We start from the raw sequence: 18,368 nt of genomic DNA, 5'->3' as shown, positions 1-18,368 counted from the left end.
TGTTACATGAGGCCAAGATCAAAGGCCCAAGCTGTATAAAGGAAAGACTGAACTATTCCTGGTGGTTCTGGTTCTGACTCTGAGACAGCTGCAATCACGGGGAAAACCTGGGGGTGGGCAGTGGTGCTGGAACATTTTTCATAGTGAGGGTCCTGAAAGCCAGCTAAGGAAACTGTACAGCAATGGTCCCCAAACTTTTTACCTCATGCCCGCCCTTACCCCTCTCAAAACCTTCCCCACCCACCTGAGCTGGGGTCGGGAGCGGGGCTGTGGCTCCGGGAGTGGGGGACACGGACAACAGTAAGAGAGCCAAGGCTGTGGCCACAGCTGGGGGATGGCCATGGGCCCAGTACCACAGGCATGAGGCCAGGAGCAGAGCCGTGGGGATGGGGCCAGCAGCCGGGACCCAGCACGCAGGGCCAGGAGTGGAGCCTGGGGCATGGGCTGGGGGTGCTGCAGCACCCCCCTCATTCCTAGTTCCCGCACCTATGGTGGTGGATTTTGAAGGACTGACACCTACCAGAATCCAATGTTGGAGCTGGGTTGGCCTGTGGTCAGCTTTTTAGCATATGTAGGTTCTTTTATTATTTTTAGTATGTTTCCTCTGCAATGCTTTCACCTTAAGAATAAATATGCTTGCTTAGAAAAAGCTCTGGGATAACTTATAACTGCAGCCATTACACTGTTCATAGACTCTGGAGAGAAAGGAAAGAGCAGATGTTGGCCTGTTTAGGCTGTCTGGCTTGCTGGGGATATCACAGTGTAGGCAGAGAGTTGTGCAACCTGGAAAAACAACCCGCTCAGAAGGAAGAGAGATGCGAATCTCTGCCCAGGAAAGGTGATGACTTAGGAGCTGGGAGCCTACAGTGAGTGCCCTTGCTGAACCACAAGGTGGAAATTCAGGTGCAGTTGCTCTGAACTATGACACTATCAATAGCTGAATTTCAAGCATGCACAGGGCCAGGATTTGGGTGAGCCTAAGGCGAGTTTCAAGCAAGACTGGCCTGACATAACTTTGGGGTGGAAGCATTGGAAATTGTCCAGTGAGACATGTTTTTGAGTTCAAACCCCTTGTAACTCATTGGATTCATCAGTATTTTGCTTTTTAGTGCTGGATTCATTTGAATCCAGGATTGAGAGGATTCCAACCTACACTGAGCAAAAGATTTACATGACACCGCTCAGGCAAGTCCCCATATTCTCAAGCCTCTGCCCTACTGCCCCTCTATAGGTGAGGCCAACAAGAAGTGGGTGAGCTCAGGCCAGATAGATAAGATTCACACTTACGGTGAGAGCACCGGGGCCTCAATCTCCCCCCTGTCTGCGATGAGTAGAGAGAAATTGGTTCATTCTGGGTTTGTGGTGTTGAGTGCTCTATGGGTGCTAATTAGAATCCCAGCAAAGTTTTCATCCTTACCTGGCAGATAAACCCATGACAGTACCATTTACTGGGCTGGTTTTTCAGAGGACAGTTGAGTTCCTATGTGCTCTGTGTGGATGTAAATAAGTCTCATGGCACGGAGTCAGGGTTTGGACTGTTGTCTTTGGCCTAACTGACTCCACAACTGTCAAATGTCCTACCTGTCTGGTTCATGCCCTCCCTCCCCGTGGTGGCTGCATTTCACCAGTGCTGTGTGTCTATAGCTTGCGAAGGGCTTTGGGGTGAAAGGTACTATATGAATGGGGAATGTTATTAAAGCTTTGCATGCCGTTCCTGTCTCCACGGTTTAGGAAGGATTGAGAGGAGAACTAGAAAAAATACAGCTGAGATGACACATGAGGAGTGGATTATCAAATACATGAGGAGAGACTACAGGACCGGATGGTATAGAGTCTAAAAAAAGAGACAGCTCAGGGAGACGTGATCAAAGGCTGAACTGGAAAAGCCTTTGAGGTAGCAGTTGACATGAAGGAAGGGAATTATTCACAGTCTCAGAAGATGGCAGGGCAAGGAGCAAGGGCCTAAAGTTAGAGAAGGAAGAGTTGAAGCATCAGGACAAAATCCTAACAGTGCAATTGGGCAATGGAATGGCAGTCCCTAGGGGTGCAAATGGGGCTCTGCCACTGCAGAGAGCCAAGAATGGGCTAGCAAAGGCAACTGGGGACAAAGGCGCATGAGGCTGCCCAGTGCAGTGAGATGGGATAACTGGCCTCTGCTCGCCCTACACTGATTCTGTGAGCGAGGGAACTGGTTCCACTCTGATTTACACTCTTACAATAAAAAGCACAAGAACAAATCCACACAGACACACCCCTGGGATCCCGACCTGGGGTATTCTATCTGCTACCCAAGATCCATAAACCTGGAAATCCTGGACGTCCCATCATCTCAGGCATTGGCACCCTGACAGAAGGATTGTCTGGCTATGTAGACTCCCTCCTCAGGCCCTACGCTACCAGCACTCCCAGCTATCTTCGAGACACCACTGACTTCCTGAGGAAACTACAGTCCATCGGTGATCTTCCTGATAACACCATCCTAGCCACTATGGATGTAGAAGCCCTCTGCACCAACGTTCTACACAAAGATGGACTACAAGCCGTCAGGATTCTATAAGTTTTTAAGGTCAGGCTTGACAAAGCCCTGGCTGGGATGATTTAATTGGGGATTGGTCCTGCTTTGATCAGGGGGTTGGACTAGATGACCTCCTGAGGTCCCTTCCAACCCTGATATTCTATGATTCTATGAATTGTGTAGCTCATTGGGCCAAGTCCTGTGTCCTGTTCCAGCTGCTTTCTGCCTCTTTGGCAATGCAAGGCAGCCATAAATGGCTGAGGATTTGCCATGCATACAGGAAATCCTATCTGAAAGGGGGTTCCAAAGAGGGTGGCTCTAGACTGTTCTCAGTGGTACCAGATGACAGAACAAGGAGTAATGGTCTCAAGTTGCAGTGGGGGAGATTTAGGTTGGATATTAGGAAAAACTTTTTCACTAGGAGGGTGGTGAAACACTGGAATGTGAGGTGGTGGAATCTCCTTCCTTAGAAGTTTTTAAGGTCAGGCTTGACAAAGCCCTGGCTGGGATGATTTGTTTGGGGATTGGTCCTGCTTTGAGCAGGGGGTTGGACTAGATGACCTCCTGAGGTCCCTTCCAACCCTGATATTCTATGATTCTATGATTCTATGAATCCTCAGAGGGCATAGAACTGCTACAGCAGCTATATCCCTCCTCTGTACATGGCTGGGGAAAGAGTGTTTGGCCAGGGTTTCCCCAGACCCCAGAATCCTGGAACAACCTTTGCGGGGGGTGGGAATTGGCAAGTGGTATAAATTAGAGCAGCCTTGAGACTGCTCTAATTTATGCAGCGAACTGGCTCTCATATGGCCCCAGAATCAGCAGAGTGCAAAGGTGTCTGAAATCTGGCCTTCAACCTCCCTTTCTTCCTGACTTGTATGATTCCAGATTGGTCGCCACTCAGAATCTGAGCCAATGCCTCTAGTTCCAAAATGCTTTTACATTTGAGTTTATGGTTCGATTTCATTAAAACTTGGTAGAGCTGTACATAATTTGTTTGTAATTCAACTAAAGCCCTGTAAACTACTCAGTCAGGTAGACAGACTGCTCCGACTTAGTCTCCCTCAGACATATCAAGTAGAAATGCCAAGAGGATTCTCTGGCACAAAATAATTGTAGTTTTAATTAGTCTTACTTTCTGATGCCATTTTAATTTTGCTTCGGATTTTCCCCATAAGTAAGCAGCTTAACAACAGGGAGGGGGAAGGACTCAGTCCTTCTGAAGCAGCACTGCTGTAAATTTTAACCTATAGGGTCAGTAGCTGTGGTTCTATGGGTGCCTTCAGAAATGCATTTAAAATAGGAGGAGCTGGCAGCAATCACTGTATTTAGATTGTCCGACACTTTCCATTATAAATGTATTTCTTTGAGATGTTCTCGCACCTCCATTTTTGCAGCAGGCCTTTGATATTCAGTGGGATAAAGGCCCCTCAGCTATGGAAGTGCCTTTTCTTTGGCCCATGAAATTCCATTCAGCTTCTGCTGAGATATAAGCTGTTAAAATGGCTATTTTCCTTCTTATGCGTCCAGAAGGGTTTCTTCAGGTATGTTAGCAACAACAAGAAAGTCAAGGAAAGTGTGAGACCCTGAATGAATGAGGGAGGCAACCTAGTGACAGAGGATGTGGAAAAAGCTAATGTACTCAATACTTTTTTTGCCCCTGTCTTCACGAACAAGGTCAGCTCCCAGACTGCTGCACTGGGCAGCACAGCATGGGGAGGAGGTGATCAGCCCTCTGTGGAGAAAGAAGTGGTTTGGGACTATTTAGAAAAGCTGGAGGAGCACAAGTCCATGGGGCCAGATGTGCTGCATCCAAGAGTGCTAAAGGAGTTGGCAGATGTGATTGCAGAGCCATTTGCCTTTATCTTTGAAAACTCATGGTGATTGGGGAGGTCCCGGACGACTGGAAAAAGGCTAATGTAGTGCCCATCTTTAAAAAAGGGAAGAAGGAGGATCCTGGGAACTACAGGCCAGTCAGCCTCACCTCAGTCCCTGGAAAAGCATGGAGCAGGTCCACAAGGAATCAATTCTGAAGCACTTAGAGGAGAGGAAAGTGATCAGGAACAGTCAGCATGGATTCACCAAGGGCAAGTCATGCCTGACTAATCTAATTGCCGTCTATGACGAGATAACTGGCTCTGTGGATGAGGGGAAAGCAGTGGACGTGTTGTTCCTTGACTTTAGCAAAGCTTTTGACACGGTCTCCCACAGTATTCTTGCCAGCAAGTTGAAGAAGTATGGGCTGGATGAATGGACTATAAGGTGGATAGAAAGCTGGCTAGATTGTCAGGCTCAACGGGTAGCGATCAATGGCTCCATGTCTAGTTGGCAGCCGGTATCAAGTGGAGTGCCCCAAGGGTCAGCCCTCGGGCCGGTTTTGTTCAATATCTTCATTAATGATCTGGAGGATGGTATGGATTGCACCCTCAGCAAGTCTGCAGATGACACTCAACTGGGAGGAGAGGTAGATATGCTGGAGGGTAGGGATAGGATACAGAGGGACCTAGACAAATTATAAGATTGGGCCAAAAGAAACCTAATGAGATTCAACAAGGACAAGTGCAGAGTCCTGGACTTAGGACGGAAGAATCCGATGCACCACTACAGACTAGGGACCGAATGGATAGGCAGCAGTTCTTCAGAAAAGGACCTGGGGTTACAGTGGACGAGAAGCTGGATACGAGTCAACAGTGTGCCATTGTTGCCAAGAAGGCCAATGGCATTTTGGTCTGTATAAGTAGGGGCATTGCCAGCAGATCGAGGGACGTGATCGTTCCCCTCTATTCGGCATTGGTGAGGCCTCATCTGAAGTACTGTGTCCAGTTTTGGGCCCCACACTACAAGAAGGATGTGGAAAAATTGGAAAACGTCCAGCGGAGGGCAACAAAAATTATTAGGGGACTGGAACACATGACTTATGAGGAGAGGCTTAGGGAACTGGGATTGTTTAGTCTGCGGAAGAGAAGAATGAGGGGGATTTGATAGCTGCTTTCAACTACCTGAAAGGGGGTTCCAAAGAGGATGGATCTAGACTGTTCTCAGTGGTAGCTGATGACAGAACAAGGAGTAATGGTGTCAAGTTGCAGTGGGGGAGGTTTAGGTTGGATATTAGGAAAAACTTTTTCACTAGGAGGGTGGTGATACACTGGAATGCATTACCTAGGGAGGTGGTGGAATCTCCTTCCTTAGAAGTTTTTAAGGTCAGGCTTGACAAAGCCCTGGCTGGGATGATTTGTTTGGGGATTGGTCCTGCTTTGAGCAGGGGGTTGAACTAGATGACCTCCTGAGGTCCCTTCCAACCCTGATATTCTATGATTCTGTCATTCTATGATTTTAAAAAAACACGTGTTCCCCCATTGGCAAGAAATGTTTGAGCTCTTATAAGCCTTTCAGCCAGAGGGGGTCGATTTTGTCCGAGTTACGTATGTGGGGCCTGATTCAGACACTCTTGCTCATGCTCAGTAGTGTCTTGCCCCAGGAGGAGGCTCACCAGTTTAGCCTGTGGTTCTTCCCGTACGCTGGTGCAGAGAAAGAATTGTGGCTCAGAGAATCTGGCAAGTCATCTTTGTTGGGGCAGATCCTGAGACCAGACGCACATAGGCATTGTCTAGACTGGGATCTAAGGGGTGATGTCAGCCTGTGTCAGCTCATCAAGTGTAGACTAGGTGGCGTAGACTTTAACCCCTGCTAATAGGGGGCAACCAGGAGGAGAGTTGGGGGTCTCAGCGTCCTGCCCTTGGCCATAGGCACTACCACAAATTCCCGGACTCTCTGCTGGGAGGGGAGGAGAGGTCTGGGCCAGTCTCTCTCACCTGGGGCTAGTCCTTGGAGATGGGAAAGAAACAGCGATTGAAGCGGTCAGTGACTAGCATGGCTCCCCTCCTTAGGAAAATTATGGCTGTGCCTGTGCCTGCTAAGCTCATCAAATTAAAGCCCAAGTTCCCTGTATGCTTTAAGAGGACCAGGTTAACACATTTCAAAGACAGCATCACCTCGTCTACACTAGACTTTGAAAGTGTGTTTGCTAACATCACACCTTAAATCCTAGTCTAGACAAGGCCTAAGAAACCAGAGCTCAGGCCCCCCAAATGCCTCTCTACCAACCATTTGAACCCCAAGCAGTTGGGATGGTCCCATTCATAGAATATCAGGGTTGTAAGGGACAACAGGAGGTCATCTAGTCCAACCCCCTGCTCAAAGCAGGACCAATCCCCAATTTTTGCCCCAGATCCCTAAATGGCCCCCTCAAGGATTGAACTCACAACCCAGGGTTTAGCAGGCCAATGCTCAAACCACTGAGCTATCCCTCCCTCCCATTCCTTGGGCCAGTGCTTGCCTGACCTTTTTGTGCCATTACTTCTATTAGTATTTGCATTCTAATAGCATCTGGTGACCCCCTACAATGATCTGGACCCTGTTGTGCTGGGTGCTGTACAGACTCACAGTAGCAGACAGTCCCTGCCCCAAATAATTTGGTCTAATAGACGAAGTGGCGGGGGGGAAGAGAAAGAGAGGTGAAGTGACTTAACTTGCCCAAGGTCACTGGCACAGCCAGGAACAGAACCCAGGTCTCCAGCATTCCATCCCCTAGGCCCTATAGCCTCCCTACTGCAATACTGCTACCCACACCACCTTGCCCTGCTCTAGTGCACACTGCCTGGCATCCCAAGCACTTTACAAGCAGAAGTGAATGCAGCCCCTGACCCAACACCCCTTTAGTGCAGTCAGACAGCTTGGGATAGTCTATACATTTCCTCCTATTGATGCCACAATCCCTCATTCTGGGTTCACAATCTCCATGCCCTAGCATAGATTCTAACCCCCTTCTAATGTGGGGTGGTGGGGTTTGCTGGGTGACCAGATGTGACCAGAAATTCACGGTCTCTCAGCTGATCAGGAATGTTGGGTTTTTGGAAACATGTAGTTCACACTGAGCAGGTGTGGACTGAACACATGCCTGGCACAGTCAGTGCAGCTGGGTGGCAGGCCGGGAAGGTCCGGTGTGGCCAGGGAGGGGAGATATCAGTGGGGAGGTGAAGTGGAGTCTCATGGCACATTGTGGAATCCCGTAAGTCATTTAGTTAAGTTTCTGTGTAGGGTGTCTCGGGAGCAGTGGGACCTCAGGAACTGAATGGTTCCTGGATGGCCCCTGCCCCAGCACATCTCAGACAGGATTGCTTCCCTCCTAGTCATGCTCTTTGCTGGGTAAAATGATAATGGGGAAAGAAGAAGGGCACAAGAGTTTTGCTCCTATGTTGGCCTGGGTTAGATTGTCAAGCTGGTTAAGGGATTTAACACAACTCTGTTATGGATCAGACCCTTCTAGAGAGGAAGTATGGTCCAGTAATTAGGACTCGCACCTCTGGAGACCCTTGCTCCTTTACTCATTTCCTGTGGAGTGGGTCACTGAGTTGCCCTGTGCCTCAGTTTCCCCATCTGTACAATGGGGACATTAGCCTTGCACTGCCCCAAAGGGAGGTTGGGAGGATAATGACATTCGATATGGTGAGATGCTCAGGTATTGCAGTGATGGGGGCTGTACAAATACCTTAGCTAGACTGCACTGAAAATCTCATCGTCTTCTAATGTCATATGCCAGCCTCAGAACTATCTGCAACATATTGCTCTTCTTTTCCATCCCAGCTCTCATCTACCACTTTAAAGAAAAAGAGAGAATTGCTGGGGTTCTGAACGGAACTCAGAGATAACATTGGCCGGTGTTCATGATATTTAGCATGACATTTTCTGATGAGAGGAAATCCTGAAATGCATCATGTTGAGAGAGGATAATTTGTGCTTGGGGAGAAAAATCCCAGATAATTTATTCCATAGATTTCATGCCACATGAAACACCTGGAAAATAGCCATATGGTTTTCCATATGGGTGGTGACTATTTTCCAGAGTACAGAAAGGCAGATTGTTGGAAGAACTCCCTGTTCTGTGATTTGTTGTGTTATTTTTTTAAACCAGAGCGGCATTTACAGTGTAATGTTTCCTGAGTCTTGTTTAGATAATGCTCCGAGCACACCTCTAAGCAGGGAAAGGCAATTAGAAACAGCAATCTGCTCCTTCATCTAGAGCAGGAGTCGGCAACCTTTGGCACACGGCCCATCAGGGTAATCCGCTGGCAGGCTGTGAGACATTTTTGTTTACATTGACCATCCTCAGGCATGCCCCCCCTGCAACTCCCAGTGACCACGGGTCACCGTTCCAGGCCAATGGGAGATGCGGGAAGTGGCCCAGGCCTCAGAGACATGCTGGCTGCTGCTTCCCACAGCTCCCATTGGCCGGGAATGGTGAACTGCCACTGGGAGCTGCCAGGGGCTGTGCCTGTGGACAGTCAACGTAAACAAAATGTCTCGTGGCCCACCAGCGGATTACCCTGATGGGCCGCGTGCCAAAGGTTGCCGACCCCCAATTTAGAACATGATGCCTCACCTCTGCATGGGAGCTGCAAAGATCCACTCTGTACTCCAGGATGGAGGAAAAGACATTTTGATTTAAGCAACTGTGCCACTACAGGCTATGCAATTCCTGGGTCTCCTAAGTGAAGCAGCATTGGGCTTAGCTGGTCTGAGGATCGGAGACCTTTAAAGGAAATGGAAGATAGAAGATGATGTTAGTGATTCATTGGCCAACACTGTTCCCTCTGGATCAATAGGTCAGCATTTTGTTAGGGGACAAAGATGTGCTGTCATTCAATTGAAATGCGCTAGTTAAACCCTCCGAACCAAACCACACATGGTCATTAAAGATCTGATGTCACCATCTGCAAGAACATTAGCCCCAGTGTCCTAGGTAAACACCAGCTTTTGTAATGATTGAGGTTTCCTAAACTTCCCCTGCAGCTCCTCAGAGTAAAGGATTCTTCTTCACACACTGCCCTAAGCTGTTGTGTGGTGGATCTGCTGGATTGCATTTCAGAGGGGCAGACGGGTAATTCATACTTATATCATAAGCAAAGAGCCCTGGGGTCCTACTGGATGAAGGGCTAATGTGATCATGGGGTACATTAATGGGAATCTGGAATAGGAGCAGAGAGGTTATTTTATCTCTGTATTTGGCACTGGTGCAACCACTGCTGGAATCCTTTGTCCAGTTCAGGTGCCCACAACTCAAGAAGGATGTTGATAAATTGGAGAGGGTTCAGAGAAGAGCTATGAAAATGACTAAAGAATTAGAAAATCTGCCTCACAGTAACAACCCGAGAAGCTCAGTCTATTTCGCTTAACAAAGAGAAGCTTAAGGAATGACTTGATCCCAGTGTTTACATGGGGAATAAATACTGAATTATGGGTTCTTCTATCTAGCAGAGGAAGGTCTAACACCATCCAATGATTGGAAGCTGAAGCTAGACAAATTCAGAGTGGAAATAAGATGTAAATTGTAATGGTGTGAGTAATGAACCATTGAAACAATTTACCAAGGGCCATGGTGGAGTCTCCGTCACTGGCAATTTTCAAATCAAGATGGGCTGTTCTTCTAACAGGTCTGCGCTAGGGATTGTTTTGGGGAATTTCTCTGACCTGCGTTATATAAGGAGGTCAGACTAGAGATGATCACAGTGGTCTGTTCTGGATTTGAAATCTATAAATCTATAATAACAATACCTTACATAGCACTTTTCAGGGGTAGCTCTCAAAGTACTTTGCAGTATGTAATATATGTCATCCTTACAACAGACAGGGCTGTCATCCTCATGTCACAGATGGGGAACTAAGGCACAGAGAGGCTACATGATTTACCCAACATCCTACAGGAAGTCAGGGGCAAAGTGCGTACTTGAACCCAACTCCCCCAAATGCTATAGGAGGGCCCAAACCACCAGGCCAGGCATTCTGAGAGTAGCTGCCTGGGGCTTCTGAGCTTTTGTTGTGAGGGCCAGTGGAATGGATCCCTGAGGCCAGAGCAATGGAGCTCTGTTGATCTACATCTGCTGAGAATTTGGCCATTTAGAAATCTCTTGGAGCAGGAACCTCATCCTTATAGCACCTTGCACAGCTCTGGCACTCTATAAGGCTTGTACTAGTCACGTGGCCAGTGGAACTTGGCTGCCTCGCAACCAGTGGTCCATGAGCAGCTTGAATAGTGGGTGAGCAGCATGCAGTGCCAAACAAGCAGCTGTTGTGGGTCTGGGGACAGGAATCAAGGAAGATGTACCCCACTGAGGGGAGATTTTCAAAGTTACTGAAGGGATTTGGGGGCCCAATGGGGGCAGGGGTCCAGACCTTGAAAGACATTTAGGTGCTTAACTCTCACTGACAGTGTGACGCTCTGGGCCTGGGTGTCCAAATCCTCTAGGCAGCATTGATATTTTAGGAGAGGTGATAGAGGGGCTTTCCAGCCTCCCCTACATTCAGATATTTGGGGTCAAATCCCAGGCAGCAACAAATAAATGCCTGGTGAGGAAGGCCCAATACAAATGTCATCTTTACTCAGCCCTCAAAGGACTGAGGGGCAGCCACACCTCCTTCTCCCACAATCCCTTGGGGCTGGATATCCCATGGCATTGGGTGGAGTGGGAGGGGCAATTTTGCCTCTGGAATTCCTCAAGCCTTGAGCACCAAAGATCTTATGGCTGCTTCCATTCTTCCTCTTCCCCCTGCACCTTTCTCCAGCATGGGCAGGATTAAGGATCCTGTCTGAGCTGCCTGTTTTTCGTGCCACCCATTTTCACTGGGCAGAGGGGGGATAAGCCTTTGTAGCCGATCCAACAGGAGAGAATGTTTCTGTTTCTCAAATGTTGCTGCCTTGAGGGGCCTAGGAGCCGCCTCCAGAGCTTCTCCCAAAACAAACCACAGCTCTTCTGCTTCTTTCCCAGCCCCCACTCAGCTATGGAATTAGAAAGGTTGAGAAAATGACCAATTTTCAGCTGATCCACCAGCAGAGGCCAAAATCAATTATTCTGATTACAGAGAGTGCCATGGGGAATAGTAATCAGAGAGTCATGAATAAATTACTGCTGCTTTGTTTGCATCCTTTTCTCGCTGCATACCACATCAGGTGGGGATCGCAGCTCAGTCCAATGTGCCTCTTTCTGGGCTGGGAGAGGCTGTGTTATAGCCAGGGATTTTTGTCACTTCTGGAGGCCTGGCTTCAATGCTTCCTTGGGCAACAACAAATGTATTGAATTGTGGGGAGTCTCAGTTTAGTTCTTTGAATAATCCATTCAGTAGTATTGCCAAATGGTGGGGGGGCAGTCTGTGTTCCAAGGGGGAAGAGCAGGCTTATAAATCGGAGCAGGGGTTTATTGACACATCTTTGTGAAGGGCCAACAAGTGGAATTACTATGTTGGGAGTGCAGTGTGGGGAGGAGATCGGAAGAAAAGGGGAGTTGCACATCAGTAGTCAGAGCAATTGTGCATTAGCAAAGCTGTGTGCAGGATCCGGGGATGAAGCACCAGGGATACTGCAGGATTAAGGTGCACCAGCAGGACTGGAATAGCAGGAGGGCTGCAGCTCAGGGTAAGGTGCATCAGCAGAGCTGTGTGGGGACTATGGATTAGAAACCAAAAGGTGCTATGGGTCAGGACTGAGGTGCTTTGGTAGAGTTGGGAGGTAGGAGGCAAGGATTAGAATACCGGGGGGTTCTGTGGGTCAGGACTGAGGTGCACCAGCAGAGCTCTGTACAGGACCTATGTGAGAAAGCTGGGTCCACCTTTAAAATGATACTCCCCCAATGACAGTACAACCCCATTCACGCAGCAGGCATGCATATTGATGGTAACTTTAACACATAACAATCACTCGCCCTCTCCATCCTCTCCATCCTTTATTTCCTCCGTGATGGTGCTTACTAGTGCACAGAAACATACACAAGCACTGAGTGTCATTGTTCTGCACTGCTGCCCTAACAGGAGAGCTGGTCCTAAAGGGAGAAAGTTCCAATATTAGTCTTAGCACCTACACTCTGGTTACTGTGTGCCCTCTACTGGACAGAGTCAGAACTGCTCAACTGTGTGTCATGGGGCCTGCCTTTAGAGTTGACTGGGAATTTTTCAATGAAACTTCTTTTCATTGGAAAATTCTAATTTACTAAACTTAAACTTTTGGTGAAAATGTGTTGGTTTCGACAAAACACTGGTCAGGAAGGTTTCTATAGTCCAGGATGGAATTTCTGCTCAGAACCAGCAAGAGAGTATGTGCCCTAAATAGCCATATCATTCACCCAGGATGGAAGAGATATGTGTTCAAATCCCTGCTCTGCCAGGTTCAGAGCAGAACAGATCAGTTCCCTAATCACCAGGCTACAGATTCAATCGCTCTGTTGTGCTGGCCCAATGAATAACCAATTATTTATACAGAGTGTACCAACTCCAAGAGGCAAACAAACTCAAGATGACCTAATTGCCCAGTGGTTAGGGCAATGTGAGTGCCAGGTTCAAGTCCTTGCTATGCTGGATCCTCTCACTGATGTGTAACAATAACAAATTTCAAGCCTGTGAAATGGAGTTAGTGCTTTCTGGCTAGCCCTGCCTCCAAAGCAGAGAGTCCCTTTAGCTGAAGGGCTCTGTGCAGGCTCACAAACAGAAGGGGCAAAGGGGGCAATTGCCTAGGGGCTCAGGTGATTTAAAAGGGCCTGGAGGCCCCCAGCTGCCACGAGCCCCAGGTCCTTTTAAATTGCCCAGACGGGCTGCAGGGCTCCTAGGCGTGCGCAGGGTGGTACCGGTGGTGGCGAAGGCAGCCGGGCAGGCATGTGGAAGCCCTGGCCATGCCGGAAGAGCATGCCCAGCAGCACATCCAGCAGCTCACTGGGCACCAGCCAACGCGGGTGTAGCACCACCCAAATGTCAGGCAGATCGCATCCTCGGCTTGTGCATGCATGCACCAGCCACCACAGGTGGTCCAGCTCCGCGCCCATGTGGCAACACCACGCCAGGCCTGGTGTCCCATTGACTATTCTGCTCTGGGGCCCAGAATTACCATCGGCAGGCCTGGCTCTGTGCTTTTGGAGCAGGAGGATCTGAGTTTCACCTGTATTGCAGCAGTCTGAAGCTCTGTGTGGCTGAGGCTTGCACCAGAGGGACAGCCACAATACCCCAGTAGGCGTAGACTGGCTGTAATGTCTCACTGGTGAGCTAGCACGTTTTGTTCTGGAAGATGTTTTCCTGCTTTTGTTTACTATGAACACCACCCCATAGCACTGAAATGCAGCCACCCCTTGGGTAGGGCATTCTTCTTTGCTTCTTACACTCAGCTGCTATGGTGCTGTAGGTAATGTGTACCCAGAGCAACAAACAGGCAGCCTTCAACGCCTCCTTTTCTGTGATCCTCATTCTTATCCAGCAAGACACTGCTGCCAGTTAGTTACTGCATAAAAGCAGCATGTGTGATACCGAAGAGGCAGTGGAGAGGGAATACTGGTGCTGGGCAGGTGCCTGTAGCCTGAGGTAATGAGTGCCCTCTGCTTTTGCTGTCACGTGCACTACATTCTCAGGATCAGACCCACGGACTTTCCCCTGGCCACTGGCTGTTTGGCAGCACTCCTGCATTTCTAAAGAGGTCAGTTTGCTTTTAAACATGTCATTGTACATCCATGTTTCCTCAGGCCATGAGGCATTGAGAAAAGCCCCCTGCCAGTGGGGCTGGGAGGAGGTTTTTCATTGTAGCAGCCCCAGACACTTGAGGACATTTGAGGACACAGAGCTGAGGAGTAGAGTGGAGGCGGGGAGAGCCTGTCTGCAGTGTGTTTATAGACTCAAGCCTTGCCAAAGGAAGCTAACAGGAAGCTGTCAATTAGCCTCTGTGCCTTGATTTGTGTGGTAAATCAGCTCCTCCAAAGAAACATTAAGGAACTCTGCTATATTTTGTTTTCCAAAGTCTGTCATAGAATCATAGAGTCATAGAATATCAGGGTTGGAAGGGACCCCAGAAGGTCATGTAATCCAACCTCCCGCTCGAAGCAGAACCAATTCCCAGTTAAATCATCCCAGCCAGGGCTTCGTCAAGCCTGACCTTAAAAACCTCTAAGGAAGGAGATTCTACCACCTCCCTAGGTAACGCATTCCAGTGTTTCACCACCCTCTTAGTGAAAAAGTTTTTCCTAACATCCAACCTAAACCTCCCCCACTGCAACTTGAGACCATTACTCCTCGTTCTGTCATCTGCTACCATTGAGAACAGTCTAGAGCCATCCTCTTTGGAACCCCCTTTCAGGTAGTTGAAAGCAGCTATCAAATCCCCCTCATTCTTCTCTTCTGCAGGCTAAACAATCCCAGCTCCCTCAGCCTCTCCTCATAAGTCATGTGTTCCAGACCCCTAATCATTTTTGTTGCCCTTCGCTGGACTCTCTCCAATTTATCCACATCCTTCTTGAAGTGTGGGGCCCAAAACTGGACACAGTACTCCAGATGAGGCCTCACCAATGTCGAATAGAGGGGAACGATCATGTCCCTCGATCTGCTCGCTATGCCCCTACTTATACATCCCAAAATGCCATTGGCCTTCTTGGCAACAAGGGCACACTGCTGACTCATATCCAGCTTCTCGTCCACTGTCACCCCTAGGTCCTTTTCTGCAGAACTGCTGCCTAGCCATTCAGTCCCTAGTCTGTAGCTGTGCATTGGGTTCTTCCGTCCTAAGTGCAGGACCCTGCACTTATCCTTATTGAACCTCATCAGATTTCTTTTGGCCCAATCCTCCAATTTGTCTAGGTCCTTCTGTATCCTATCCCTGCCCTCCAGCGTGTCTACCACTCCTCCCAGTTTAGTATCATCCGCAAATTTGCTGAGAGTGCAATCCACACCATCCTCCAGATCATTTATGAAGATATTGAACAAAACCGGCCCCAGGACCGACCCTTGGAGCACTCCACTTGATACCGGCTGCCAACTAGACATGGAGCCATTGATCACTACCCGTTGAGCCCGACAATCTAGCCAGCTTTCTACCCACCTTATAGTGCATTCATCCAGCCCATACTTCCTTAACTTGCTGACAAGAATACTGTGGGAGACCGTGTCAAAAGCTTTGCTAAAGTCAAGAAACAATACATCCACTGCTTTTCCTTCATCCACATTTCCCTGTCTATCCACCTAGCCGTCCAGCAGCAGTATTTTGCTATCTAGGGATACAGATTTATTTATTTTAGAGCCAGAAGGGACCACTTTTATCATCTAGTCTGACCTCCTGCATGACACAGGCTAGAGAGTTCCACCCAGTAATTTCTACAATAAGCCCATAATTTACGGTTGAGCTAAGTATATCTTTTAGAGAGACACCCAGGCTTGATTTAAAAACTAGGTAAGGTAGGTCTCTCTGTCTATCAGAATTGTATCTAAGAACACCCAGAACTCTTTGATTTTTGAAAATGAACACATTTTAAAAGTCAAATAGAGTTTTCATCACTGATAGTGGCTGTTTCCTTTTCATGAGTCACCATGCTTGGGCAGGGACACTAGGCTGGTTAATTTCACATCCTGTTTCTAGTCTGTTTCACATCCTGGTCTCTCCTGCTAGCCCAAGGCTATGGTATTTGGACTCCTATAATAAGCTATATATATATAACATCTTTTACAAACCTAAACATGGGGGCTAAACAATCACTTCTCAATGGCTATTTAAATAGTTTTAAAGACAAGAATCAAGCAAGTGTGTAGATATCTGATACGAAACACGATGAAAGATCATCCTTCACTGGGGCATGCTTTAAAAGGGGCTCTGGGAGACATCAGCTACACACATCACAGTGCAGTGCCAGGGACAAGGCAAACCAAGGGTAGGAGATCAGTGTACCCCCATTTACAGAGGGGAAACTGAGGACCAGGGAGATTAAGGGCCAGATATTGAAAGCATTCACCACTGTGAGTGCTAAATTCTTTTGAAAACCTTGGGTCTAAGCCACTCGCTCAAGGTGCTACAAGAAGTCTGTAGCAAAGTGGGGAACTAAATAAACAGCTCAAGAATGCCAGTCCACTCTCTTAACCACAACTCCAGCCTCAACCTTGCCCATCCCAGACTGCCTTTATTCCTTGGAACGGCTCTTCCACAGTCTCAGCCCTCTCTGTTCAGAAATCTTGCCTGCTTATGCAGCCTGCACTTGCCTTTGGTTGTCAGGATTCTCTCTAAAATGTCACAATTCACTGAAGTAAAACCAAAAGGAAATAAGAAAAACCCTATACTAAAATAAAGATGCTAATAAAGATATTGTTCATTTGTTTGATGGCATTAACTGCATTTACATATGCTCCAACAACATTTCTGTCTGTCCAACAGTTCACTCTGAGTTTGAATTCAGCTGAGTGTCCCCAGTAAAATGTTAAATACACAGTAATATAAGCACTGGCAGCGGGGAACTTTCCAATGAGTACTGAGAGGGTTAGAGCTTGGGAAAGCAGGAAAGTGAGTTGGAAGCAGCTTGAAAGACAACCAATTTTTTTTTGGAGGGGGGTCTATCTAGGTTCATATATGATAAATCAAGAAGGGACCACTGTGATTAACTAGTCTGGCCTTGTGCATAACACAGGTCGTAGAACTTCCCTGAATTGATTCCTGTTTGAGCTAGACTATCTGGACTGGGGTGCGATAGAGTCTGTTAACCCCCTTACCAGCTATTCTACCACCATGGACAAAGTCACAGTATGGCCAGCCCCAAGCATTCAAAAATCATGAATCAAGTGGCCCAAAATCATGAGATTGTTCTAAACATGGCCATGTTTTCAAGCTTTACCCTGTAGCCACCAGGACTTGAAATTTTCCTTTTTGTAAAAATGAAAACTGAGATTCTCCTGTCCCGTGACTCCTGGAGCTAGGGCTTTAGCAAAACACCAAGTCTCCTGAGACCCATTTTCAAATCACAAGAGTTAGCAACACTGTAAAGATTGAGGGTGGGGGCACTTCTCCCTGGAATAAATTCACTTGTGGGTCCACACTGGTTTGCAGAGGGCCCTGCGGGTGGAAAGGCCTTGGGAAGGCAGAGATGATGCTAGCTCCAGTCTCCTCTCCACTGAAGCTGACGTGGCCAGGGCTTAGATTCAGCACATGTCCCCACCAAAATCCTCTGACAATGGGTTGCATCTGGGGTGGATGCGTGCACTGACCCAGGGAAAGGGGATAGCAGTGCCATTGGCTGCCCTTTCTCAAGTAAATAGACCCCTCTCTAGCATCCACACCTCGCTGGATGTCTCTCTCATTGGCTTGCAGATGCTGTAAGCCAGGGCTGCTTCCAAAGCTCTCTTTCGGGCAGCATTTTAAGAATACAGCCATATGCTCACAGCTCTTAATGAGACAAGCATGTAGACTAAAGACTCGGCCTCCTTTAGACTAATTGTAGCCAACCCCTCAAGAACTGCAGGGTGCTGCTGAGCACATGCAGCACAGCGCAGCCTACAGGGCTGCAGTCAGCACTGGTGCGAGTCTCATTATTGCTGCTGAGCTAAGGCTGGCTTGGCAGATGGGCTCCCCTGGGACTTAATGGGGCATCTCCAGGGGCTGGGTGCAGTTCTAGCTTACCCCAAGAGCAGCTGGGCCAGGCCTGGACCACGGTCCTTTTTGAAGGGGGCAGAGGAGGAGGGAGGGGGCAGAACTGCCTTGATTTCTCACAGTAATTACAGCTGTTTATTTTCCATGGGGAAGGCGCAGAATAAACCTGTCTTCTCCAGAGCTGTTTAAATTGTGCATGAGATTAGCCTGCGATAAAGGGCACAGTGGCTGCTCAGAGCCTCTGGTTCATGGGGATCAGGGCTTCTGCCATTTGGGCTACAGGGCTTGCCCCCCTCTGGGTGCTAGGTTGGGTCACTCTCCCCGGACCCCCCTCCCAGGCGAGAGTAGGAGAGAGCAGCAGGCCCTTCCTTCCCCACCCCGCAGCCATGGCTGGCAGACCAGTGGGTTGCTCTTGTCTCTGCCCAGCAGGAG

Source organism: Lepidochelys kempii, chromosome 10 (assembly GCF_965140265.1).
Source record: "Lepidochelys kempii isolate rLepKem1 chromosome 10, rLepKem1.hap2, whole genome shotgun sequence".
In the NCBI taxonomy this organism is placed as follows: domain Eukaryota; kingdom Metazoa; phylum Chordata; order Testudines; family Cheloniidae; genus Lepidochelys; species Lepidochelys kempii.
The sequence above is the reverse complement of the archived record's forward strand: the minus strand, read 5'-3'. Positions refer to the sequence as shown.